At 42.4% G+C, this 26,442-nt stretch overlaps 1 long non-coding RNA gene across 1 annotated transcript; it reads left to right on the top strand.

Annotated features, from left to right (window-relative positions):
- Positions 1–319: 319 nt before the first annotated feature.
- Positions 320–25,728, top strand: LOC145539131 (uncharacterized). Its single transcript, XR_014077589.1, has 3 exons — positions 320–604; positions 1,227–1,342; positions 20,853–25,728. It is a non-coding gene; the product is annotated as an uncharacterized LOC145539131 (long non-coding RNA).
- Positions 25,729–26,442: the final 714 nt, after the last annotated feature.

The following is a 26,442-nucleotide window of genomic DNA, read 5'->3' as shown; positions in this document are numbered from 1 at the left end:
CGCAGAGATACCGGGACTGCTATGTGGCATGGAACTCCGGTGACAAATGACATAGGCCACTTCCATCTTTGGGTTTCCAACTTGCGACCATTGTGCTGAGCTAGAAATTTCCTATTCTGTGGGTTAGCAGATTGTCATTTGATAAGGGTTTCATGTTTGTGTGAACTAAGCTGAGATGGACAAGCTGGTCCGGAAGAAAATGTACTTCTCAGCTCTCAGAAAGTGGGTCCAGCTTTTAGGGGAGACAGTGGAACAGATGTGTTTGGAAGGTTCTGGAATGTTCAGGTCATAAATACTTTTATGGCCTTCTTCCACCTTAGCAGTGAGGACAAGCAGCTTGCCTCTTGGCTGCTAGAATAGGGGATGGAAAATCAGAAGTCCTGGGCTAAATTCCTAAAGACTGGGGTTGGCTGGTTAACATGAAACCAGTTGGTTCACAGAGGTACCTGGGAAAACTGCAATTAATAGAAGAAGAGGTGACAGAGATCCCTGAAGATATTGTTCAGAGACTTCCTTTGAAGTTCAGTGGTTAAGACTCTGCTTCCACTCCAGGAGGTGGAGGTTCAATCCGTAGTCGGGGAACTAAGATCCCACATGCTGTCCGGTGAGGCCAAAAAGAAAAAAAAAAAGATATTGTTCAAAATGACAAAGACAGCAAAAGTCAAGCTTGCTCAAGGATTGCTTAGCGTGACTTTTTTTAAAATTACTAAATATTTCTTTCTCCTTTCTCTTCTTTTACCACTGAACCCCTCGCCCTGCCCCCCCACCCCCACTGATGATGGTAGAGAATTTGAGTCTTTTCATATTCTCTCCCAGCTAACCTTATTCTTGATTCTCAGAGGAGGGTCTGTTCTGAGCAAGTGCATCTCTTTGGAAAATCCTGGGGGGAACTGAGGAAGATTAGGGTAGCCAAAAATTTGGTAGCCAAGCTTTCACCAGTGTTATGAGACCTGTTACCTGGTACCTTAGTCTGCCTGGGCGGCCAGGACAAAGTACCACAGGCTGGGTGGGCTTCAACTGTGGAAATTCATTGTCTCACAACTCCGGAGGCTGGAAGTTTGAGATCAAGGAGTCAGCTGGGCTGCTTTCTTCTGAGGCCTCTCTCCTTGGTTGGCAGATGGCCGTCTCCTTCCTCCGTCCACATACGATCTTCCCTCTGTGTGCGTCTGTGTCCTAACCTCTTCTTTCTTAATATTTATTTTTATCTGTTCATTTGGCTGTACCAGGTCCTAGTTGCAGCACATGGGATCCTTTAGTTGTTACATGTAGGATCTGGCTCTCTAGCCAAGGATTGAACCCAGTCCCCCTGCACTGGAAGCAGTCTTAGCTACTGGACCACCAGGCAAGTCCTCTAATCTCTTCTTATAAAGACACTGTTCATATGGGATTAGGGTCTACCTTAATGACCTCATTTAACCTAAATTACTTTTTTCTAAAAAAATTTATTTATTTCTAATTGAAAGATAACTGCTTTACAATATTGTGTTAGTTTCTGCCATACATCAACATGAATCAGCCCAAATTACCTCCTTAAAGATCCCATTTTCAACTAGAATCATTTTCTGACCTGCCAGGTGTTAAGGCATCAATCTATCAATGTTGGGGGGCACAAATCAGCTCATAACACTTGGGAACCTCTGGACTCTGCCACTGTAGACCGGATTGGGATTGAATTCCTGAGAAGAAAGGGGGTAAGGCCATACAACTCCATTCCTACTCACAGCAGAATTCCACAGGTTTTCTCCTGATTCCTTGCTTCAGCCTCCAAGCTGCTCCCCACAGCAGCCCCAAGTCAGAGACAGGCCTCTCTGATGCTGAGCATCCTTCTCTGCCCCTTATAGACCCACCTTTTCCATAGAGGCCCACTCCTTCCTAGGAAGAGGGAATCTCTGCAATTCCTGCCCATAGTCACAGTCAAGTAAAAAATAAATATGAGGGCTGACCTAGGGAGAAAGGAAACACATAGGGCACTGGACAGGGGTATGAGAAGGAAAGTTTAGGGCTGACTACACATGGGCATGTGACCCTCTGTGCAGTATTTTTAGTGCCAGCTTATAATATACCGCCGTCTCTAGCCCTCGTGACTTGTAGCCACCTGGTCCCAGTGGGCAGTGTGGTGCAACGGCCACAGGCCTGGGGGCAGTCAGACCTGGTTTGACTCATTTCTCTGCCATTGACTAGTTGTGTGACCTTGGCCAGTTTACCTAATCTTCTTGGGCCTCGGTTTTATCATATATGAGTGAGAAAGGAATGTTGGCCTCATAGCTTCACTGGGAGGATTACTTGAAAATCATGCCTGAAAGCTGCTGGTATGTACTGAATTGGATCCCCCAAATTCATACGTTGACACCCTAACCCCAGCAACTCTGAATGTAACTGTATTTGGAGATGGAGCTTTTAAAGAGGTGATTAAGGTAAAATAAGGTCCTTGTGCTGGGCCCTAATCCAACATTAATGATGTCCTTATAAGAAGAAGAAGAGATTAGGACAAAGACACAGAGGGAAACCGTGTGAAGACACAGGGAGAAGGTGGCCATCTATAAGCCAAGGAGAGAGGTCTCAGAAAGAACCAATTGTGCTGACCTCTTGATCTCAGACATCCAGCCTCCAGAACTGTGAGAAAATGAATGTCTATTGTTTAAGCCACCTAGTCTGTGGTACTCGGTTATTGCAGCCCTAGCAGACTTCATACACCAAAATTTCTGGTGTATAAACCTCTTTCTTCCTTTTCTTCTGGCCCCTGGCCCCAGCTGCCCCCAGTTGGAGCAGTCTTGGACTAATCCTATCTGCTTTGCCTGTATACTTTGTAAACTGTAGATGGGATACACATGGACAAAGGCTCAATGTAGAATGAAAGGCACAGATCAAGGGGAAATAGAGGACTGTGTTAGAGAAACATCTGGCACCTTAGACAAAAAGCACTTTAAAAATCACCTAAAAATTGGCTCCTTAAGAAAAGATGAAAGCTGACTGTCTGTTGTGGTTGCTTTCTTGGGTTTTTCAGAAGTTCCCTGTTGAGCCTCTCTGCCTATAGTTCTTTGAATCTGGGGTCCCTGTGGACTAATTCAGGAAAAAAAATTTGCAGTATTGATTCTCCTAATTCAGGGACATGACACCTCTCTTCATTTGTTTAATTCTTTAATATCTTTCAATAAAGTCTTAGAATTTTCTTCCCTAAAGGCTTATACATCTTTTAATTTCATACTTCTAAGCATTTTATTTTTTCATACTTTTGGAATTTTAAAAAACTGCCTTTTCTTTTTTGCTGGTGTATAAAAACACAACTGGCTTTTATTTTTAGATGTTGTGTCTAGGATTCTTATTATACTTATACTCATTAATTGTAGTAACTTAAATGTAAATTATTTAGCGAGATGCTTCTGTAGAAACCATATCATCTGTAAATAATAACAGAAAGGCTTCCTTTCTAAGCCTCTTGCCTTTTATTTCTTTTTCTTGCCTTATTGTGTTGTCTAACATTTCCCAAGCAAGTGGAGTTATCAGGCATCTTTGTCTTATTCCTAGTCTCAGAGGTAAAGCCTTTAACATTTTAGTTTCTTGTGTCTGCTGTAGGTTTTTTGTAAATATACTGTATTAGGTTAAGGATGTCCCTTCTATTTGTAGTTTGCTGAGAATACTTCTATTTTAAAATCATGAACAGATACTGAATTTTAAATAATACTTTTTCTGCATCTATAGAGATAATCAAGATTTCTCCTCCTTAATTTGCTAATACAGTGAACTACTTTAATTTGTTTTCTAAAGTTAAACCAAACTTGCATTTTTAATTTAAATCCATCTTGGTTAGCCTATGTTAGAATTTTCATACATTGTTAGATTTAATTTGCTAATTTTATTTTTCATTTACTTATTTGTTTTAAATATTTATTTTTTGGCTGTCCTGGAGCTTAGTTGTGGCACAGAGGATATTCAATCTTTGTTGCAGCATGTGGGATCTTTAGCTGTGGCACGTAGGATCTAGTTCCCTACCAGTGGTTGATCCTAGGACCCCTTCATTGGGAATGTGGAGTCTTAGCAACTGGACTATCAGGGAAGTCCCTAATTTGCTATTTTTTAAAAAAAAAGATTTAAAATTGAAATTCTTGAGCAAGTTTGGCCTGTGATTTGGAGATTTTCTGTTTGCCTTTGCAGATGGGCTCACTGCCAAGTGGGACTGCAAGGTATGAGGATATGAGTGTCTTCAGTAACTCTCTGGTTTACAGTTGGGCTGGGCCAAAGGAGAGCCCTGGCAGGAGGTGGGGCAGGAAAGTGAGGTCACTACAGACTGGTTGCATCCTTTGATAGAAGGTCGTCTCAAAGTGGCCCACTCTACTTCACTATCTTTTGGGGTTCTGGTAACGTCTCTTCCCTGTTTCCTATCCCAGGGACAAAAGCCTTGTTGTTTTCCTTCAACCACACGTTGTAAATAAGTCCTCCCCAAATCATCTTATTTCCTGCTGGGGCTTTCACTGATGCAGTTTTATAATCAAATTTTACAATCAAGGCTATGATAGCTTAATAAAAGAAGGTGAGGGCTCTTCCTTCTTTATCTATACTCTGGAATAGAACTGGTTCCTTGGTAGAAAAAGTTAAAACTTTGGTAGAACTTGCTGGTGAAACTATCTGGGCCTAGTTTTCAACTGGGAGAAGAGTTTTACCTACTCAGTTCAATGTCATTAGTGGTTACTGAACTATTAACGCCTTTCGCCCTCAAGGGTCAGTTTGGTAAGTTGGAAATGCATTCATTTACAAACTTACTGGCATTTATTTTTTCACTGTTTTCTTATTAACCTATTTTTCCTATACAACATTGTAATTGCCACTTTAAAAATAACAAACTTTATTATTTTTTAGAGCAGTTTTAGGTTCACAGCAAAATTGAGCCAAAAGAACAAAGGGTTCCTATATACCCACTCTCCCCACATATGCACAGCCTCCCTTCTTATCAACATCCCTCACCACAGTGGTAGGTTTGTTATAGTTGAACCCGCATGGCATCATTGCCACCCGAAGTCTGTAGTTTACAATTCACTCTTGATGTTGTCCCTTCTATGTGTTTTGACAAATGTATCCATCATTACATTAACCCACAGAGTATTTTCACTGCTCTACAAATCCTCTATATTCTGCCTATTTATTACCACACTTCTCCCCTGCCCAAGCCCCTAGCAACTTCATCACTTTTCATTCTTAATCTTTTTATTTGTATCCTTTCTTTCTTAAGTTTGTCAATTTTATTAATCTTTATAAAACCCAACTATCAGCTTTTAAAATCCTATTGTAATTTGTTTTTTATTTCATTAACTTCTCTTTATTATCTTTTTCTTTTTCTTAGGGTTTATTTTTAACTCTTTTTTTTCCTAAATTGCAAACTTAGTTTTTCTGCCTTCTTTCCTAATTGTAAGCATTTAAAACTACAAATTTCTATTTAAGCATTTTAGCTGTGTCTTGCAAAATGCCTTATATTTCTATATGGTGTTTATATTCTAGTTTGACCGGAAATATCTCCTAATCCCAGTTTTGATTTCTTTTTTGATCTATGAGTTATTTTGAAGAACTTCTAAATATTTTAAGTTTTCTATTTATCTTTTTATTATTGATTTTTAACTTTATTGCATTCTAGTTAAAGAATATGGTTTGTAAAATATTAAACTGTTATAATTTGTTGAAATTGGCTCTATGGCTGAGTATGTCATAGATTTTCATAAATGTCATATGTGCTTGAAAAATTGTGTAATATGTAGTTGTTATGTATAGGTTTTCTTTACAGATCCTTTAAATCAAGCTTGTTAATTGTGCTGTTAAAATATATGTTACGTTTTCTGACTTCTCACTTTTTTATTCTATGAAAGGATGAGCTAAACCTTCCTACTGTGTTGGTGGTTTTGTCTCTTTCTTGTTATAGTTCATTCCATTTTTCCTTTATACATTTTGAGTTTCTGTTGTTAACTAGTTACAAATTCAGATCTGCACCTTTTATCTTTATGTACTGAATCTATCTCTAGCAATTATTTTTTGGCCTTAAAGTCTATTTTAATTCATATTAATTATTAATACTTTAGCCTATATTAGGCATGCCTGGAATATTGCATTCTATCTATTTTCACTCTTTCGGTATTATTATATTTCAGTTGTATCTCTCTTAAACATCATAAGGCTGAATTCAGTTTCTACTACTCAATCAGACAATCTTTGTCATTTAACGGGAGCATTTCAGTTCAGTTCAGTTCAGTCGCTCAGTCGTGTGCGACTCTTTGCAACCCCATGAATCGCAGCACGTCAGGCCTCCCTGTCCATCATCAACTCCCAGAGTTTACCCAAACCCATGTCCATCGAGTCGGTAATGCCATCCAACCATCTCATCCTCTGTCGTCCCCTTCTCCTCCTGCCCCCAATCCTACCCAGCATTAGGGTCTTTTCCAATGAGTCAACTCTTCGCACCAGGTGGCCAAAGTATTGGAGTTTCAGCTTCAACATCAGTCCTTCCAATGAACACCCAGGACTGATCTCCTTTAGGATGGACTGGTTGGATCTCCTTGCAGTCCAAGGGACTCTCAAGAGTCTTCTCCAACACCACAGTTCAAAAGCATCAATTCTTCGGTGCTCAGCTTTCTTCACCGTCCAACTCTCACATCCATACACGACCACTGGAAAAACCATAGCCTTGACTAGACGGACCTTTGTTGGCAAAGTAATGTCTCTGCTTTTTAATATGCTATCTAGGTTGGTCTTTACCTTCCTTCCAAGGAGTAAGCGTCTTTTAATTTCATGGCTGCTATCACTATCAGCAGTGATTTTGGAGCCCCCCAAAATAAAGTCTGACACTGTTTCCACTGTTTCCCCATCTATTTCCCATGAAGTGATGGGACCAGATGCCATGATCTTAGTTTTCTGAATGTTGAGCTTTAAGCCAACTTTTTCACTCTCCTCTTTCACTTTCATCAAGAGGCTCTTTAGTTCTTCTTCACTTTCTGCCATAAGGGTGGTGTCATCTGCATATCTGAGGTTATTGATATTTCTCCCGGCAATCTTGATTCCAGCTTGTGTTTCTTCCAGCCCAGCGTTTCTCATGATGTACTCTGTATATAAGTTAAATAAGCAGGGTGACAATATACAGCCCTGACGTACTCCTTTTCCTATTTGGAACCAGTCTGTTGTTCCGTGTCCAGTTCTAACTGTTGCTTCCTGACCTCCATACAGGTTTCTCAAGAGACAGATCAGATGGTCTGGTATTCCCATCTCTTTCAGAATTTTCCACAGTTTATTGTGATCCACACAGTCAAAGGCTTTGGCATAGTCAATAAAGCAGAAATAGATGTTTTTCTGAAACTCTCTTGCTTTTTCGATGATCCAGCGGATGTTGGCAATTTGATCTCTGGCTTCTCTGCCTTTTCTAAAACCAGCTTGAACATCTGGAAGTTCACGGTTCATGTATTGCTGAAGCCTAGCTTGGAGAATTTTGAGCATTACTTTACTACCGTTTAGTTGTTTTTATTTATTGTAATTATAATTTTAGAATTATTTTTTACCATCCTTTTGTGATTCATGTTTGCCTTGCATTTTTCTTTGATTTTTCTATATTGCTTGACCTTTTTTTTGATTGAATGAATATTTTTTCTTATTCCACTTATTTTCCCATGCAGGTTTGGATGCTATATTTCTTATTTCTATTGTGTTTGTAGTTAATCTTATATGTTTAACATGCGAAGTTAATTATTATCTTTTCCTTCCTCTGGAATAATGTGAAACCTTAGAACACCTAAATTCCCATCGTTCTCTCCAGATGTATGTGGTATTATTGTCAGGTATTTTAGTTCTGACTTGTTTTACTTTAACCGCACAAATTGAACATAATTGTCATTGTTTTACACCATCCCTTTTTATTTAGATTTACCCATGTATGTTTTTGTTGTTCATTTATTCTTGCATTCAGATCTTCCTCTTCTAGGATCATTTTACTTCTTTCTGAAGTGACTGAGAGTCTGCTTTATTTGAATTGTCTAAAAATGCTCTTTTTCCCTCTTCTTGAAAAATATTTCCCATTTTGGTTGGGCATACAAACAGGAGTGGGTTAAATTTCTTTCCCTCTGTTGAGAGAGGAATGGCATTTGGAAACAACTGTTCTTTATCGTTTGGGATTTTCTAGGTCAGCATTTAAATGTCTATTTCCTACACAACTCATAAATACATTTTCCTCATTTTTTTCAAACAATAACTGAAATACTGATTGAAAATTTTTTCACAAATATTTTTTCACAATTGTTGCAAAAATGCAATCCTGCACTTTATGCAGTTGAATTTTTTAGGCCCTGCTTATCACATTATGACAAGGCTCTATCCACCTTCTCTGTGTGTAGCTTGTTATTTCCATCTTAAAGGTTTATGAGCAGAAGTTAGTAATTTTAGAAGGGAGTGACAAAGATGGCAGACCCTAAGCTCATATCCTCCCACACACACACCAAAATTACAACTGTTTACAGAGCAACTATTGATGAGAATGACCTGTAGACTAGCAGAAAATATTTTCCACAACTAAAAATATAAAGAAGGAACCACAACAAGAGGGGTAGGAGATGCAATATAGTCAAGACCCATGTCCTGGGTGGGTGACCCACAAATGGGAGGATCATCACAATTGCAGAGGTTCTCCCTGAGGAGCAAGGGGTCTGAGCCTCACATCAGCATCCCCAGCCCAGGGGTCTTGCACTGGGCAGACAAGCCCCCAGAACATCTGGCTTTGAAGGCCAGTGGAGCATGAGTACAGGAGAGGTGGAGGGCTGTGGGAAACAGAAACTCACTCTTAAAGGGCACATGCAAAATCTCTCATGCTCCAAAACCCAGCACAGAGACAGTAATTTGAGATGAGCCTAGGTCAGACCACCTTGGAGAACCTCCTGTAGAGTCAGGAGGCAACTAGGACTCCCCTGGGGGACAAGTGCTGGCAGCATCCATTCTGGGGAGCTTGTTCTACCACAAGGAAACTGGCTCTGGCAAACACCATTTTGGAGTCCTCCCACTTGCCTATTGGGCTTCCTTGGTGACTCCGATGGTAAAGAGTCCACCTGCAATGCAGGGGACCCGGGTTCGATCCCTGGGTTGGGAAGATCCCCTGGAGAAGGAAATGGTAACCCACTCCAGTATTCTTGCCTGGGGAATCCCATGAACAAAGGAGCCTGGAGGGCTACAGTCCATGGGGTTGCAAAGAGTCAGACACAGCTTTATCTTAACACACATACATACACACTTCCCTCTAGCCTATTAGCACCAGAGGCTTATCTTTCCTCTAGTTGAGTAGCACCAATTACCAATTCTGAGACCTCTTAGGTCAAGAGGTCAGCTGTATGGGGACCCAGCCCTACCCACCAGCAGGCCCAGGATGTGAGCCTGCTCACCAATGAGCTGGTACTAGTACTGAGATCCCCAGGCTCTACTGCCAGCCCTCCTGGGACCCAACCTCATCACCCAACAGGCTGAAACCAGTCTCAGACAACTCCCTCTGCCGCCAGGACTCCATAGGCAGTTGCTCTGGGACCTAGCCCTGCCCACCAGTGGACTGGCATCAACAGTGAGCTACACAGCCAGCTGCCCTGGGACCTGGTCACACTCAGCAGAGTGGTAGAAATCACCCAAGCTCAACAGAAAAATGAAAAAGAATTTAAGAGACCTCTGGGACTACATCCAACATACTAACATTCCCATGATAAGGGTCCCAGGAGAAGAGAGAAAGGGACAGAGAAATTATTTGAAGAATAAGAGCTGAAAACGTGCCTAATCTGGGAAAGGAAACAGACATTGACGCCCAGGAAGCAGAGAGAGTCCCGATCAAGAGGTCCACATCAAGAATGATAATGATTTAAAATGGCAACAATTGGGACTTCCCTGCAGGTGCAGTGGTTAAGACCCTGAGCTTCCACTGCAGGGGGCATGAGTTTGATCTCCGGTTGGGGAACTTAAGATCCTGCACATCATGCTGTGCTTAGTCCCTTTTTGCAACCCCATGGACTGTAGCCTGCCAGGCTCCTCTGTCCATGGGGATTCTCCAGGCAAGAATACTGGAGTGGGTTGCCATGCTCTCCTCCAGGGAATCTTCCCAACCCAGGGAATCTTCCCAACCCAGGGATCGAACCTGGGTCTCCCACATTGCAGACGGATTCTTTACTGTCTGAACCACCAGGGAAGCCCTGCCATGCCATGCAGTGTGGCCAAAAAAAACCAAAAAAAACCAAAGGGCAACAGTTAAAAATAGAGACTCTTTTCTTTCAAGGAAAAAGCAACTAGTTACATACAAGGGAACTTCCCTAAGACTGCAAGTTAACATTTCAGCAGAAACCTTGCAGGCCAGAAAGAAGTGGCACAATATTCAAAATGACGAGAGGGAAAAAGCTACAACCAAGAATAGCCTACCTGGCAAGCCTGTTATTCAGATTTGAAGGAGAGATAAAGAGTTCTACAGACAAGCAAAAGCTAAAAGAGTTCAGCACCTCTAATCCGGCTTTTCAAGAAATGTTAAAGAGATTTCTCTAAGCAGAGAAGATACAACTAGAAGTGTGAAAATTATGAAAGGAAATATCTCTTTGGTAAAGGCAAGTATACAGTAAGAGTGGTAGATCAACCACTCATAAAGCTAGTGGGAAGGTTAAAAGACAAAAGTAGTCAAAATCACTCCTACTTACAATAAGTAGTTAAGGGGTACACAAGTGTGATGTCAGAAACATAAAACATGTGGTGGGGGAGTAAAAATGCAGGGTTGTTAGCATGCATTCGAATTTAAGAGGTTATCAACATAAAATAATTACATAATGTGTGTGTGCTCAGTCGTGTCCAACTCTTTGAGACCCTGTGGACTGTAGCCCTGCCAGGCTCCTCTGTCCATGGGATTCTCCAGGCAAGAATACTGGAGTGGTTTGCCATTTCCTTTTCCAGGGAAACTTCCCGACTCAGGGATCGAACCCACGTCCCTTGCATCTCCTGCTTTGGCAGGTGAATTCTTTGCCAGTAGCACTTGGGAAAACCAAGATAATAAAAAACATGTTGATATATATACACCTCATAATAACCCCAAACTAAAACCTATATTATATATATACACACACACACACACACACAAAGAGGAAGGAATCCAATGTAACACAAAAGATGGCTATCAAATTATGAGAGAAAAGAGCAAAAGAAGAAGAAAGGAATGAAAGAAAACTACAAAACAACCAGAAAACAATTAACAAAAATATTATAATTTTTAAATATGCTTTTACTGTGGTAAAAGTCACATAATATAAAACATGCTATTTTAACCATAGTTAACTGTACAGTTTAGTGGCACTAAGTACTGTTGTGCAACTTTTACCATCATCTATCTCCCCAAATTTTCACCTTCCTAAATTGAACCTCTGTCCCCATTAAACACTAGCTCCACATCTCTCCCTGCACGCCACTCACCTCCTGTCCCCTGGCATCTACCAGTGCACCTTCTGACTCTATGACTTTGACTGTTCTAGGTATCTTGTATAAGTGGAGTCAAACACCTAATGTACATTGGAATGCAAAAGTATTAAATATTTGCTTTCAACCATCAGTATAATTTCAAGAAGAAAAAAAGTCTAGTTTATTTATCCAGATATTTACCATTTCTGTTGCTTTCCCTTCATTTTTGATATTCCAAGTTGCCTTCCAATATCCTTTCCCTCTATCTGAAAAATTTCTTTACTGATTACATGTCATTGGGTCTGCATCTTTAAATGGAGTTGGAGACATCTGTGAAGCAAGAAGAACTTCACTCGTCCCCAGGGGTCCTGCAGTTCTGTACTCTGGGCCTCCTGCCTCCCCTTCCTTCTACACGCTCCTCTTCACAAGCAAGCCCTCCCACTGGACTTTTGCTCCTTGATATTCAGAGACAGTCATTACCTTGTGTAGGTTCATTTGTATTTAAGTCCTATGTTTAACTGTGACGTTAAAGGCTGGCTTCCTTTTAAAAGAATTTCAAGTTTTAGAGGTCAGCTGGTGTTATATGGACTGAATGTTTGTGCCCTCCCCGCAATTCATACAATGAAACCCTAACTCTCAGTGTGATCATATTAGGAAATGGGGCTTTGGGGAGGTGATTTGGTCTTTTTTTAATTTTTTATTAATTTATTTATTTTAGTTGGAGGCTAATTACTTTACAATATTGTAGTGGTTTTTGCCATACATTGACATGAATCAGCCATGGGTGTACATGTGTTCCCCATCCTGAACCCCCCTCCCACCTCCCTCCCCATCCCATCCCTCTGGGTCATCCTATTGCACCAGCTGTGAGCACTTGTCTCATGCATTGAACCTGGACTGGCGTTCTGTTCCACATATGATAATATACATGTTTCAATGCTATTCTCTCAGATCGCCCCACCCTCACCTTCTCCCACAGAGTCCATAAGACTGTTCTATGCATCTGTGTCTCTTTTTCTGTCTCGCATATAGGGTTATCGTTACCATCTTTCAAATTCCATATATATGCATTAGTATACTGTATTGGTGTTTTTCTTTCTGGCTTACTTCACTCTGTATAATGGGCTCCAGTTTCATCCATCTCAATAGAACTGATTCAAATGCATTCTTTTTAATGGCTGAGTAATATTCCATTGTGTATATGTACCACAGCTTCCTTATCCACTCGTCTGCTGATGGACATCTAGGTTGCTTCCATGTCCTGGCTATTATAAACAGTGCTGTGATGAACATTGGGGTACACATGTCTCTTTTAATTCTGGTTTCCTCAGTGTGTATGCCCAGCAGAGGGATTGAAGTGATTTGGTCTTGAGGGTAGAGTCATCATGATGGGATTAGTGTCCATACAAGAAATGTCCTTGTGTCACTAGAGAGATAGTTCACTTTGTCATGTAAAGACACAGAGAGAAGGTGGCTGTCTGTAAGCCAGGAAGAGAGCCCTCACCAGAATGTGACCATGCTGGTATCCTGATCATGGAAAGGTCCAGCCTCTAGAACTATGAGAAATAAATATGTAAGCCCCTTGGTGTGTAGCATTCTGTTATAGCCATGCTGATTGAGGCAGATGGGTGGGCATTTTCAGCTGGAGGAAGACTTCCCTGTGGCCACTGACCCCAGGTGCACATAAGCGAATCCTTGTCTTCGTGAGCACAACTGTGTCAGTCTGCTCACTGCCTGAACAGAATACCAGATAGTGGCTTAGACAACAGAAATTAATTGTCTCCCAGTTCAGGAGGACAGAAGTCCAAAATCAGGGTATCTGCGGGTTTGGTTTCTTCTGGGGCCTCTCTCCTTGGCTGGCCGATGGCCGTCGTCTCTCTGTGTCCTCACATTGCTTTCCCTCTGTGATGTCTGTGTCCTCCTCTTCTTTTAAGGACATGGCTCATAGTATATTAGGGCCAGCTCTCATGACCTTATAACTTAATTATGTCTCTGAAGACCCTACTCCAAATATAATCATATTTTGAGATGCTTTGGCTTAGGATTTCAACATATGAAGTTTGGGGAAACATGATTCAGCCCAACCATTTTCCTTAAATGCTGAATGGAGAAACCAGGACACAAGTTTTGATATCTAAGAAGCTTGTAAACAATATTTGTTGGATCGAAAGCATGAAAATAAAGGGATGGTGGTGGATTGGGTAGGGATGTGTGCATGTGTGCATGCAAGTGTGTGCCTGTATGTGTGTGTGTGTTCAGGGGTTCCTTCCAAACTAATATGATAGAATTGAGTTGGCACCCAGCATGCAAGAGACCTCCCTTGAAGTCTGTTATTTGGAGACACATTTTAAAACATACTTTCATTTGCTTAACATTTTCTTTTCAAATAATTGCTAAAAATATTAGCATCCAAATAGGGTGAAACCTGATGTGATCAATTTAATCTTCACACCAATCCCAAACTATTTATTACTGTTATTTTAATTTTATTTTTTAATTAAAAATATTTATTTATTTATTTATTGCCCCGGGTCTTAGTTGTGGCACATGGGATCTTGATCTTCATTGCAGCATGCAGAATCTTTGCTTGTGGCATGTGGGGTCTCATTTCCTGACAAGGGATTGAACCCAGGCTCCCTGCTTTGGGAGTGCAGGGTTTTAGCCACTGGATCACCAGGGAAGTCTCCTTTTACTGTTATTTTTAAAAATGTGCCAGTTGAGTAAGAAGTTAAAGGAATAGTATATCAGAGCTGCAATCAAATAGACTTTGGAATAATCCTTCTTTGCAGTTGGTTATCATAAACAGATCTCTACTGAAAACCTTGTTTTGAAACTCAAGTTAGGCAGTCATTAATGTATTCATTTTCCTATAATTCATGGAAAATAATCAGTGGACTTCATATGAGATTATTTCTTTCATTTCCCAAAGAGCCTGTTTTCCTTTATACTTGTGTATTGAGCATTTATTATGCAATAAATACTGTGACATGGTCTTACCCTCAAGAAAGTCAGTCTCATGGGGCAGACAGACAAGTAAGTTGGTAATGAGACAAGTCATGGACATCCCAGGACAGAGCCAGAATGCAAAGGAGGGTCTCTTCTCTCTTACCATGGAGGTCAGAGATGGTTTGGTGGAGAAGGACAGGTAGGAACTGGACGATAATAGGATGATGGGAGAGGGTATGGTTTTGAGGGAAGGGGCTGAGGAAAAGTCAGGAGAAGTTATCTCTAGATCCATCTACATTACTGCAAGTGACATTATTTCATTTTTTTCCCATGGCTGAGTAATATTCCATTGTGTACATGTACCACTTCTTTACCCATTCATCTGTTGATGGACTTTTTGGTTGCTCCTGTGTCTCAGCTATTGTAAATATTGCTGCAGTGCACATTTAGGTGCCTGTGTCTTTTTGAATTCTGGTTTTCTTCAGACATATGCCCAGTTGCAGGACTTCAGGATCATATGGTAGCTCAGTATGATCTTTACCTTTTAAAACCATCTCCATTCTAGTCTCTCTAGTGGCCATTACCAGTTAACATACCACCAACAGCAAAGAAGGGTTCCCCTTTCACCATCGCCTCTTCAGCATTGGCCAGCCTGTGTCCAACATTGTACCTGGCAGTTTTTTACCAAGGCCATTGGTTAGTCCTTGACTGTTTTGATCTCCTCTGTATCTATCCCATTCTTCTGTATCACCTCTAACAGTATCACCTTTCCTCAGGTGCTAGGGTAACCAGAGTGTCCAGAACTGGCCACTCAGCCTGATCCCCTGAACCCAGTAAGGGCTGAGCATGTTGACACAAACTGGTTCAGTGAGACCCAACCCAAGGCTCTTACTGGAGTGTCTTTCCTCTGGGCTGCTCAGGGAGAATGTGAAGTCACAGATGAAATCACCTGCCCGAGGTTGGGTCCTGCAGAGCAGACATTTCCGAGGCTGATGGTGAGAAAAGACCACAGCTGGAAGCTGGGGCTGTGGAAATGAGTATGTAAGTGGAAATGTGTGTGTAAGAGGAGGGAGCAGAGTATCCGGGGTCAGCCTGTGTGCATACTTAGTCGCTCAGTCATGTCTGACTCTTTGCTACCCCATGGACTGTGGCCCACCAGGTTCTTCTGTCCATGGGATTCTCCAGGCCAGAATACTGGAGTGGGTTGCCATTTCCTTCTCCAGTCTGGGGTCAGAGGCTGCTGCAAAAATACTCTGCAGCTGGACCCAGGTGATTAGCGGGTCCAGGTCCCTCCGCACCCCTTCTTCCCCTTTGACTGCAATGCCCCAGAGAGCCCTCTGGCCTGGGGACGCCTCCTGCAGGAGAGGAGAGGCTGGGAGGTGCTTGTGCACAAGGACAATAGGAACAAAGGCGGCTTTCAGGCCAGTGTTTGCATCTCTGCTTCTTCCTCTAAGAGAATTAAAAACCAACCTCCCCAGTTGTTGGAGAGTTACGTTGCATGACTAAGGTGGTGATTTACCGACGGGGATAAAACTTCACTAATGGGTTCCAGTGACTTCAGTGCATCAAGAAAGGAAGACTTGCTCCCAAGATCCCCTGTCTTTGTTGGGGAGGCAGTGGTTACATAAATCTCAGTGACCATCCAGGGGCGTGAGCTGCAGGAGCGCTGGCCCCTGAAGGGAGCTGACTCAGGAGCAGTGGAGGGGCCTGGAGGCAGGGAGCTGCAGGAGGGCCTCTTAGCCAGCTCCCTACCTGGAGTATCCAGGTGCTGCTCTTCTGGGGCTCTCCATTTCTCTGGGGCTTTGCCAGCCTGGCCCAAATCTCCGTCTTGGCCTTCCATGACGCAACCAAAGCAATATGCTTTCCATCCCCGCTCTGGGGGTGCCCCGTGTGAGGAATTTGTTCCTGATATTCAGCAGACATCCTCCTTTCCTTTCCATTTAATTCCCATGATGCTTATAGAACTACTACTCCCTGGGGCCATCGCTGACTATTTCCTCTCTCTTTGGGGCCGGCTCCTTCTCCCTTGAGCGGTACCCACCCGGCTCTGCCAGTGTGATCCGCCAAGGCCCTCACTTGCTCGTCTAGCTCATTAATCATCTTTGTTGCTTTTCTTGGGAATTTTCTCTGAGTCGTTTGCTAGTTTCCTGGACAGAAGAACACAGCACAGCTGCTACTTTCACAGGCATAGTAGAGAAGAGGGCTCTTCTGTCTGGTCACAAAATAGCCCCTCCAGAGCACGTCCTGGGTGACTGCACCTGGGTCTGAGCGGAAATGCTCCCAGCTTCCAGGGAACTGTGTCCGCTGGGTCTGTCTGGGATTCTTTCCAAGCCAAGGTTTCACTTTTTTTTTTTTTCAGTATTAAAAAGGGCTTCATTATGCAAAGGTGGCTCAGTGATAAAGTATCTGCCTGTTAATGCAGGAGACACAAGAGGTGCGGGTTCGATCACTGGAGGAGGAAATGGCAACCCACTCCAGCATATTCTTGCCTGGAAGACTCCATGGATACAGGAGCCTGGGGGGCTAAGGCCCATGGGGTCACAAAGAGTTGGACATGACTGAGCTACTGAGCCCGCACCTTATAAAGCAGGCCCAGGACAGGGACAAAGGAAACACTATAGAGAGAAAGCCAAGAGCGTGATAGTTGTCATTCTGCAAGAGACATCTCCTCCAAGTCAGGGCCCCAGGGCTAGAACCATGGGGCCAGGGCAGCCAGTGATAGGGAGAACATAGGGCCGACCTCATTTTTTTTTGTTGTTATGCGATTTGGCTTGTAGGATCTTAGTTCCCCTGTGTGTGTGCTAAGTCGCTCAGTCATGTCCAACTCTTTGAGACCCTAAGGACCGTAGCCCGACAGGCTCCTGAGTCCATGGGATTCTCCAGGCAAGAATGCTGGAGTGGGTTTTTGTATCCTCCTCCAGGAGATCTTCCTGCCCAGAGATCACACCCGCATCTCTTACATCTCCTGCATCGGCAGGTGTGTTCTTTACCATTAGCACCACCTGGGAAACCCCTCAGTCCCCCTACCAGGAATCATACTTGTGCCCCAGCAGTAACAACGCCGAGTCCTAACCACTGTGCCACCAGGGAATTCCCAGGGCCTCCCCTCATTTGACAAGTGCATACAGTGAGTGGTTGGGGTTATTTACCATTAGAGCAGGTTTAATAAAGTAATCAGGGCCTTAGAGTCAGAGTAATGTGTTGTTACTCACTAGCTATGAGATCCTGGCAAGTCCTTTGGCTTCACTGGGCCTTAATGACTTACCAGAAAGGATGGGCAAATATTGATGGTGATGGTGGTGATGATGGTAATATCAATAAATACAGTGGAAACGTGATGTCCACTCCCATCTCTCCTTGGCTTATAGTGGTCTCAAGTGTGCCCACCTGGCCCTGAAGAATAAGACTGAGCGTTCCTTCTCCATCCTTGCTGGGGTTCCCAGGTCCCATTAGGGCTTACAAATGCCTATGGGATGTTTTAGATAGCTGAGCAATTTGGCACTGAGGTGGGGGAACTGGAAGTCCCTGGAGGAAGTTGATCCAGCTCAGGGGAAGGCAAGGGGTCTCAAACTCCATCCTGGTGGGGTTCCTACTAGTGCCGACTGCCTTCGCCTCTCAGAGCTGAGCTTGGCTCTTTGATCTCGCCTGGCCACTGGTTCAGTTCAGTTCAGTTCAGTCACTCAGTTGCGTCCAACTCTTTGTGACTCCATGGATGCAGCACACCAGGCTTCCCTGTCCATCTCCAACTCTCAGAGCTTGCTCAAACTCTTGTCCATTGAGTCAGGCATGCCATCCAACTATCTCATCCTCTGTTGTCTCCTCCTTCTCTTGCCTTCAATCTTTCCCAGCATCAGGGTTTTCTCTAATGAGTTAGTTCTTCATATCAGGTGGCCAGAGTATTGGAGCTTCAGCTTCAGCATCAGTCCTTCCAATGAATATTCAGGACTGATTTCCTTTAGGATGACCACTAGAACATGCCTCAGACACTTGACTTCATGCTGCTTCTTGTCCCCCTGCACTACCTTCAGAACTTCCAGGATCCTCAACTATCTCTGGTCCCCCAAACCTAGTGACTGACTCCCCTTTCTCCACCCTATCTCCCTCCCTTTTCTATGTGTCTCACAACAAAAGCATGTTGTATGGTGCCCACTGCCCACCAAAGAGGCACCTACCTCCTGGGACTATAAAAGCTTGTTTATTTTCTTGGAGGATGAGAAGGCCCTGGTGCACAGTAAGGTCAGGGTGGGAGACTGTTTTCATTCCTTCCTAATGCCTCCCTGTCTCCAAGGAGAGACAGAAGGGCTTTGGGCTAAGGGCATGTATATGCCACACTGATCTCACATGGTTTTTGTGAGACTCAGCTGAGATAATATATGTAAAAATGCCTATTAAGCACAAAAAAATGACACAAATATGAGTTGCTGTTATTTCTTCAGTACAGAGACACTTAAAAGTAGCCTAGAGCCCTGGGTCCTGCAGCTAAGAGCAATCTGGAATTTATCAGGTATTTGTAGGGCTGGTCACAAAAGAATTTGGACCTTCTTTTGAGCAGTGGTAAAAGAGGAAAAGTGCCATTTTTTCCAAAGTGTATAATGTAGGTCTCTGCTGGTCTCGTGGTGGGATTTGTCTGGGTGTGGAATGCACATTATTGTTCTCAACACCCTTGTGACTGACAATAGTCCTGAATTATGAAAGGTTGTCTAAACATTGCTTTTGTGCTTAATGTAATTGTGTTGCTTCACATAAGGGATGGAGAAGGCAATGGCACCCCACTCCAGTCCTCTTGCCTGGAAAATCCCATGGTCGGAGGAGCCTGGTAGGCTGCAGGCCATGGGGTCGCTAAGGGTCAGACACGACTGAGTGACTTCACTTTCACTTTTCACTTTCACGCATTGGAGAAGGAAATGGCAACCCACTCCAGTGTTTTTGCCTGGAGAATCCCAGGGACGGGGGAGCCTGGTGGGCTGCCGTCTATGGGGTCGCACAGAGTCGGACACGACTGAAGTGACTTAGCAGCAGCAGCAGCAGCACATAAGGGAACCTTTTTCTAATACTTGGAAATTTTTGCTATTTAGAGTTGAGACATTTTTTATGGCATTGTTTACAATGGAATGTGATTTACAGGCTAGAAAAGAAGACTTGTGCTCCTATTAATATCTGTCTTAAATTCATCTCTATTTTCTCCACTCTGATTTTTAAAGACTTATCTGCAAAATCGGATTCTGGTATCACCACCAGCCATTTCAGAGCCAGTCTTAACTGGCTTCTCCCAAACACACCCTTTTTTTTTTAAAGATAGTTTGCTTCTCCCTGGGCGTTATGGGCTCAGTGTCTAGACTGAGGATTCATGGTGGCTTTCCCCCACCGCATACTCCACACTCCATGCCCCGCCTCCTGCCCATGCCCAATTCTCACAGCCATTCCTTGGATAAATATGCTCTGTCTCTACAGTGGACTCTTTATCCCCTCAATGTCCAAGGAAACTGATTCATCACACTGAGGTTTCTGTCTGGGAACTGCTTCCAGACAACCCAAGCCATGTCCTAGCCTATGTGTGAGGTCTGGGTTTGGGTCTGATCCTTCTCTTCCTTTGTTTTGCTTCATTCCATCCCCCTCTGGGATGTGGTCCCTGTCTCTTTCTGTCTCATTATTTCACATAATTCCATGCCCAGTCTCAGGTTTACACCAACCAAAAATCTTGTTGGTCATTGCCATGCAAAGCGTTTCAAATCCAGTGCTAGGTGTTCAGACACATGTAACACTTCTCTGAGTCAAGTGTGCTCAGGCCAAAGGGTGAATCTGTGGGCGTAAATAGGAATAAACCAGGGGCAGCTGGATTTCCAGTCATTTGTCTTCCTGTTTCAAGGCAGTGGTATTCAACAATCTTGGTGGCATTTTTAGGGGCTTTGATGATGGAAGGAGAAGCATTTCTTTCCATTTCGGAAAATAACTACTAAGTTCAGTCTGGGATTAATTTTTCCTGTCCAATTATTTTAATCAAATGGCCTTGTGAAGAAACCACTGTAAACTTGTTTAATAACTCTTCTGTTGTGTCTTTGTGGTTTTTTCAATGTTCAGAGAAGCATTTCATCCCTGTAAGGAGTCCCGACAAGAATTTTCAGAGGATTAACAGGGACCAGGTTGTAAATTGGAGATGGAACATCCATCATGGAGGAGGGACTGTTGACAGATTTAGAAGCCCTCTTGTAAAGAGGGAAACACTGGGTGCTCTTTTTTGTGGAGTCAGGGTCTTATATCCGGTAAAGACTTCTTGATAAATAGTGGAGCAGCTGAGAATTCAGATAGCTAGGGGTAGGCAGAGATAGAGCAAGATATTCACAGGTCAACAGAGGAACAGTCAGGAGACAATTCTTTCAACAGGCAGCTGGTAGCAAGCTTGGGAAGAATAGCTCAGCTCTGAGAATACATCTCGGACAATATGGCAGTACCCAGCCTCAAAATTCTTTTGATTCTTTTCCCATTAGGAGATGAAGTCTATGTCCCTCTTCTTGACAGACTTGAGACTACTTTAACCAGGAAGGTATGGGATAAGTGACACTGTACCACTTCTGAAGCTGGGTCACAAAATGTGATATAGCTCTGTTTTGTTTGCTGGGAAAATGCTTTTGCATCTCTGTAACCAAGTGCGAAGTCTGACTCTTCCGTGGCTGCCATGATGTGAGGAAGCCAAGCCACACAGAGATGGCTTCCATGTGGACACATGTAGACCATAAAGAAGGCTGAGGGCCAAATAATCAATGTTTTCGAACTGTGGTGCTGGAGAAGACTCTCAAGAGTTCCTTGGACTGCAAGGAGATCAAACCAGTCAATGCTAAAGGAAATCAATCCTGAATATTCATTGGAAGGATTGATGCTGAAGCTGAAGCTCCAATTCTTTGCCCACCTGATGTGAAGAGCCAACTCATTGGAAAGATCCTGATGCTGGCAAAGATTGAAGGCAAAAGGGGTAAGGGGTGGCAGAGGATGAGATTATTAGATAGCATTACTGACTCAATGGACAGGAATTTGAGTAAACTCTGGGAGATAATGGACAACAGGGGAGCCTGGCATGCTGTTGTCCGTGGGGTTGCAAAGAGTCGGACATGACTTAGTCACTGAACACACACACAACACACAGATCTTCTGGTCCACAGTCCCAGTCTTTGAGATAGACTGAGCCCAGATGCCAGATATATTAGTGAAGCATTCAGTTGATTTTAAAGCCTGGTTGTTAAGTCACCATCAGCCTTTGAGTCTTCCCCATTGAGGCCCCAGACATTGTAGAGCATAGACAAGCCATCTTCTCTGTGCGCTATCCAAATTCCAACCCATAGAATCCATGTGCATAATAAGATAGTTACACAAAGCCACTAAGTTTTGGGGTAACTTGTTAATGCAGTAATAAACTATAATAGGCAACCTGTAAATGGAAGAAAAATAAAGCAGACTAAAGGATGCAGGTTCTAGAGCACAAGGGCTCAGTAGGTGTGGTGCACAGACTTAGTTGCCCCGTGGCATGTGGGATCTTAGTTCCCTGACCAGAGATCGAACCTGTGTCTCCTGCATTTGAAGGTGGATTCTTAACCACTGCACCACCATGGAATACCTGTGAAAGGTAGATATTCTGGATAGGATGTCAGAACACATCTCTGAGGAGCTGACATTTAAGCAGAGAGTGGAATGATGTGGTGTGCAGGTTCACAGCTGGTGGGAGCAGATCCTGGTCCTAGGGAACAGCAAGTGCAAAGGCCCTGGTTGGGAATGAGATTTCACTACGGACAGCACTACGGCCTCAGAGAGCTGAGAGAGTGAGGTGAGCCATAGGAAATGGGAGGGAGCCACACAGAGGGCTTTGCTGGCCATAATGAAAGGGTTGGGTTTTATGGTAAGCCAGTGTGAGGTTTTGAACAGGGAAATATTCTCTACACTCATTCCCTCATTGATTGTATCCAGTCTCGTGACTTCAAATAGCTTCTATATGCTAATGATTTCAAAATATTTATTTCTAACCCAGACCTCAGTTTTGAATTCCAGATTCTTCATATGGCTGGCTGCTCAGTTCTCCACATAGATTATTAATAGATAGTTAAAATGTCATATGTATGAACTATTGAGCTTATTTCCTGCCCCAAACCTCTTCCTCCCACAGTCAACATCATCAAATGGCAACTCCATCCTTCTAGTTGCTCAGGTCATCCTTGATTCTGTTCTTTCTCTCACATTCCTGTCTGATCCATCAGTAAACTCCACTGGTTCTGTTTCCAGTCAGTTCTCCCTTCTTCAGCCTCACCTTCTTTCCATGTATTCTGCTGGCATAATGTGTGGCTGTTGAAAAATCTGAAAAAACCTGATTCTCCTTCCCTTGCTAGTGGTTTTTTTTTTTTTTTCCTTTCTTTCTTGGATTTCCTAGAGATTTCATATGCATAAAATAATCTTGAGACCCAGATTTTTAAAGTCTAGAAATTTTACCAGAATATGTTTTGGTATTACTTGTTCTGGGTTAATTTTGACTTTATATATGTAGTTGCAAGCTTTGGATATTTAATTTTTGACATTTAAAATTGTTCTTGAATTATAGTTTTTAGTTTTGGTTCTGTTCCTTGCTTTGATTGTCTGAATTAGGGACTTCTGTTATATTATGTTGGATCTTCTTTGCCTGTCTTCTATACTTGTTACTGTCTCTCGAATCCCTTTTCATTCTTTCCTCATTTCTTTTGATATAATTTTTTCCTTTAAATTTTCTGTTTCCATTATGGCATTATCTGCTGGATTTATGCACTCTTTAGAGCTGAATCATTTGAAAAGACCCTGATGGTGGGAAAGATTGAGGGCAGGAGGAGAAAGGGACGACAGAGGATGAGATGGTTGGGTGGCATCACTGACTCAATGGACATGAGTTTGAGTGGGCTCCGGGAGTTGGTGTTGAATAGGGAGGCCTGGCATGCTGCAGCTCATGGGGTCGCAAAGAGTCAGACACGACTGAGCAGCTGAACTGATACTACTATAATCTATTTCTACTCACAAGACTTCTGACCACACGTATGGGTTTTCCACATCAAAAAATTCTTCACTTCTCCATGGACATCAACCAGGTGTCTTATAATTTAATTCATTTTGACACTAACTACCTGGAGTTAGGCAGACCTCACAGGTTAAGGGCTCAGTCCCACAAGACTGCTTCCCACTTCTGCTGTCAATCTCAAGTTGTGGGTCCCTAGATTATCCACATTTCTATCTGATTTGGCTACAAATTGAGGATTTCTCTGAGTACCTCCTCAGATTCAATGATTTTCTGTAATGGTTTATGGAACCAAGGGAAACACTGAACAGCCAGATGAAGAGTTACATAAGGCAAGATCTGGAAGGGTCCCAAGTACAGGAGCTTCTGTCTTTGAGGAGTTTGTGGTGCATCACCCTCCTGGAACATGGACCTTTTCACAAATCTGGATGTTCATTTGTTTAGATTTTTGTGGAGGTTCCACAGTATAAGCTTGAGTGATTAAATCAGCAGCCATTGGTGGTCAACTCAATCCCCAGTCTCTCTTCTGCTGAGGTCAAGGAGTGGGGCTGAAAGTTTTAACGCTCTTATTATGTGGTGGTTTCCTCTGGCAACCAGCCCCATCCTAAAGTTATCTAGGGGTCCACAAAGAGTCACCTCATTAGCATAAATTTGAGTATGGTTGAAAGGGTCTCATTATGAATAACATCCCTTCTCACCCCTGTCACTCAGGAACTTACAAAGGTTTTAGGAGCTCTTTGTGAGGAACTGGGGACAAAGACCAAATATATATTTCTTATTATATCACAACATTACTACACTTGTCTTCTGTTAAATTTATTCTGATTTCTGATATGTCTTAAAACATTCCTAAGGGGGAGTGGGCATATGCATACTTATGGCTGATTAATGTTGATGTATGGCAGAAACCAACACAATATTTTAAAGCAAATACCCTTCAATTAAAAATGATTTTAAAAAAAGATCGAGGGGATATATATATACCTATGCCTGATTTATGTTGATGTATGGCAGAAACTAACATAATATTTTAAAAGAATCATTCTCCAGTTAAAAATAATTAAAAAAAAGATTTCCCTGGGTGAAAAAATAAAATATACCTAATACTTTCCTGCATTCTATCATTTTAGTTCTGAGTTGTTATAGCTCTAATTTATGTTACTCTTTTAGCCTTTTTGGAAATATGTTGTAGATTTCACTTATTTTGTGTCTCTGTCTTTCTGGCATTTTTATATTCTACAAGGGTGTGACTCTGTGACTTTTACATTTTTCCTAAAATAAATTTATATTTTTGTTGTTGTTGAAAAATTTCATATGTAATTAGTTTTTCTGAATCTCTCATAGACATAGTTCCACTTGGCTTCTCTAACTTCATTGTTGTAGAGTTTCCTCTTCCATTTGTGTGTAGTGTTCAGGAATCTGTTGGTTTACTTTCAGAAGTCTCCAGGCTCTGTTCCCCTTATCCTTTATTTATTTATTTAGCAGCACCATGTGACTTGCACAATCTTGTTTCCCCAACAAGGGACTGAACCTGGGTCATGGCGACAAAAGCCCGGAATCCTAACCACTAGGCAACCGGGGAACCCCCCTTTTTAGATAGCCTTTCACTTATTCCCTTTCTTTTTCCCAGACACCTCTAGCTCTTTCAGACCTTTCCTGTTGCAGGAACTTTGAACTCACCCATTAATTGAGTGGGGAAAACTCTTCTAGTTTCAAATTGGCTTTCTCAGCTCCCCACTGAGTACCTGGGATTTCCTGAGTATTTCTTCAGGTACCTGGGGGTACATGAGTATTTTGGGATTTCCAGATTTGTCAGATCCTTGATTCTCTCCCTTGTTTTCTCTTGTACAGATGTTAATCCTACTCGGGTTTTGTAGCTGTTGGTTGTTTGTCCCTATCAACTTACCTTTTGGGGATCAGGGAGGTGCTTTGTCAGTGAGTTTTGTGGTACATATTGTCTGTAAATTTTTGTTTTTGCTATTCTGCACTACCTATACTCTTTTTTTCATGGTGAAATTTAGACAGATTAAAAAATTATGCTGTAGGGATCATCCCAGATTCTTATTCAGTGTATAGTCAATACATTATTCAGAATACTACTATTAAGATGGTGGTGCAATGGAAGGACTATCTACCTGCTAGTGCAGGGGACATGGGTTTGATCCCTGGGCTGGAAAGATTCTTTGTGCCATGGGGCAACTAAGCCCTGTGACAAGAGAAGCCACTGCAGTGAGATGCCTGGGTACCGTAATGAAGAGCAGCCTCTACTCACCACAGCTAGAGAAAGCCCACACAAAAATAATGCAATGAAAACCCAGTGCAGCAAAAAAAAAAAAAAAAATGTGCATCAGACCATGTCACTGTGATCTTTGATAAAAATGCTTTCTTGGAACTTCCTTGGCAGTCCAGTGGTTAAGACTCCACTTTCCAAAGCAGGGGGCCCAGGTTTGATCCCTGGTCAGGGAACTAAGATCCTACATATGGCAGAGTGTGGCCAAAAATTTTAAAAAATGCTTTCATGGCTCTCTGTCTCTAGAGCAAAAGCCTACGTTCTTACATTGACTTACAAGGTGCTACGTAGTCTGATTTTTCTCGACCTTTCTTCCATGTTACCTCTCTGAACTCATCTCATACTACTCACACCCTTGCTTATTATACTATAGTTGCACTGACCTTACTATTCCTGAAGTTTACCAGGAATGGTTATGCTTTTGGGTCCTTACTCTTGGTATTCCCATTGGTCTTTATTCAAATGTCACTGTCTCGTCAAAACCTTCCCTGGCTACGCTATCTAAAATCGCAGCCCTTTCCAACATTACCTAACCCTCTTCACCTTTCCCACTTAACTTTTTCTTGACACTTAACCCCACATAGTTTATTGATTAATTTACTTATCACTACATATTTTATTTATTAATTTACTTATTAAATATAAAAATATCAACTAGGATGTAAACCCTATGGAGGTTCATATTTGTGCTAAAACTAAATTTGTGTTGAATGACTGAATATATTTCAAAAACCCCTCTGTGGAGAATGGCAATGAGTGGGATGAC

Source organism: Giraffa tippelskirchi, chromosome 2 (genome assembly GCF_054371585.1).
Source record: "Giraffa tippelskirchi isolate mGirTip1 chromosome 2, T2T-mGirTip1v1.2.pri, whole genome shotgun sequence".
NCBI classification, from domain to species: Eukaryota; Metazoa; Chordata; class Mammalia; order Artiodactyla; family Giraffidae; genus Giraffa; species Giraffa tippelskirchi.
Note: the sequence above shows the minus strand (reverse complement) of the source record. Positions and strands in the feature narration are given on the sequence as shown.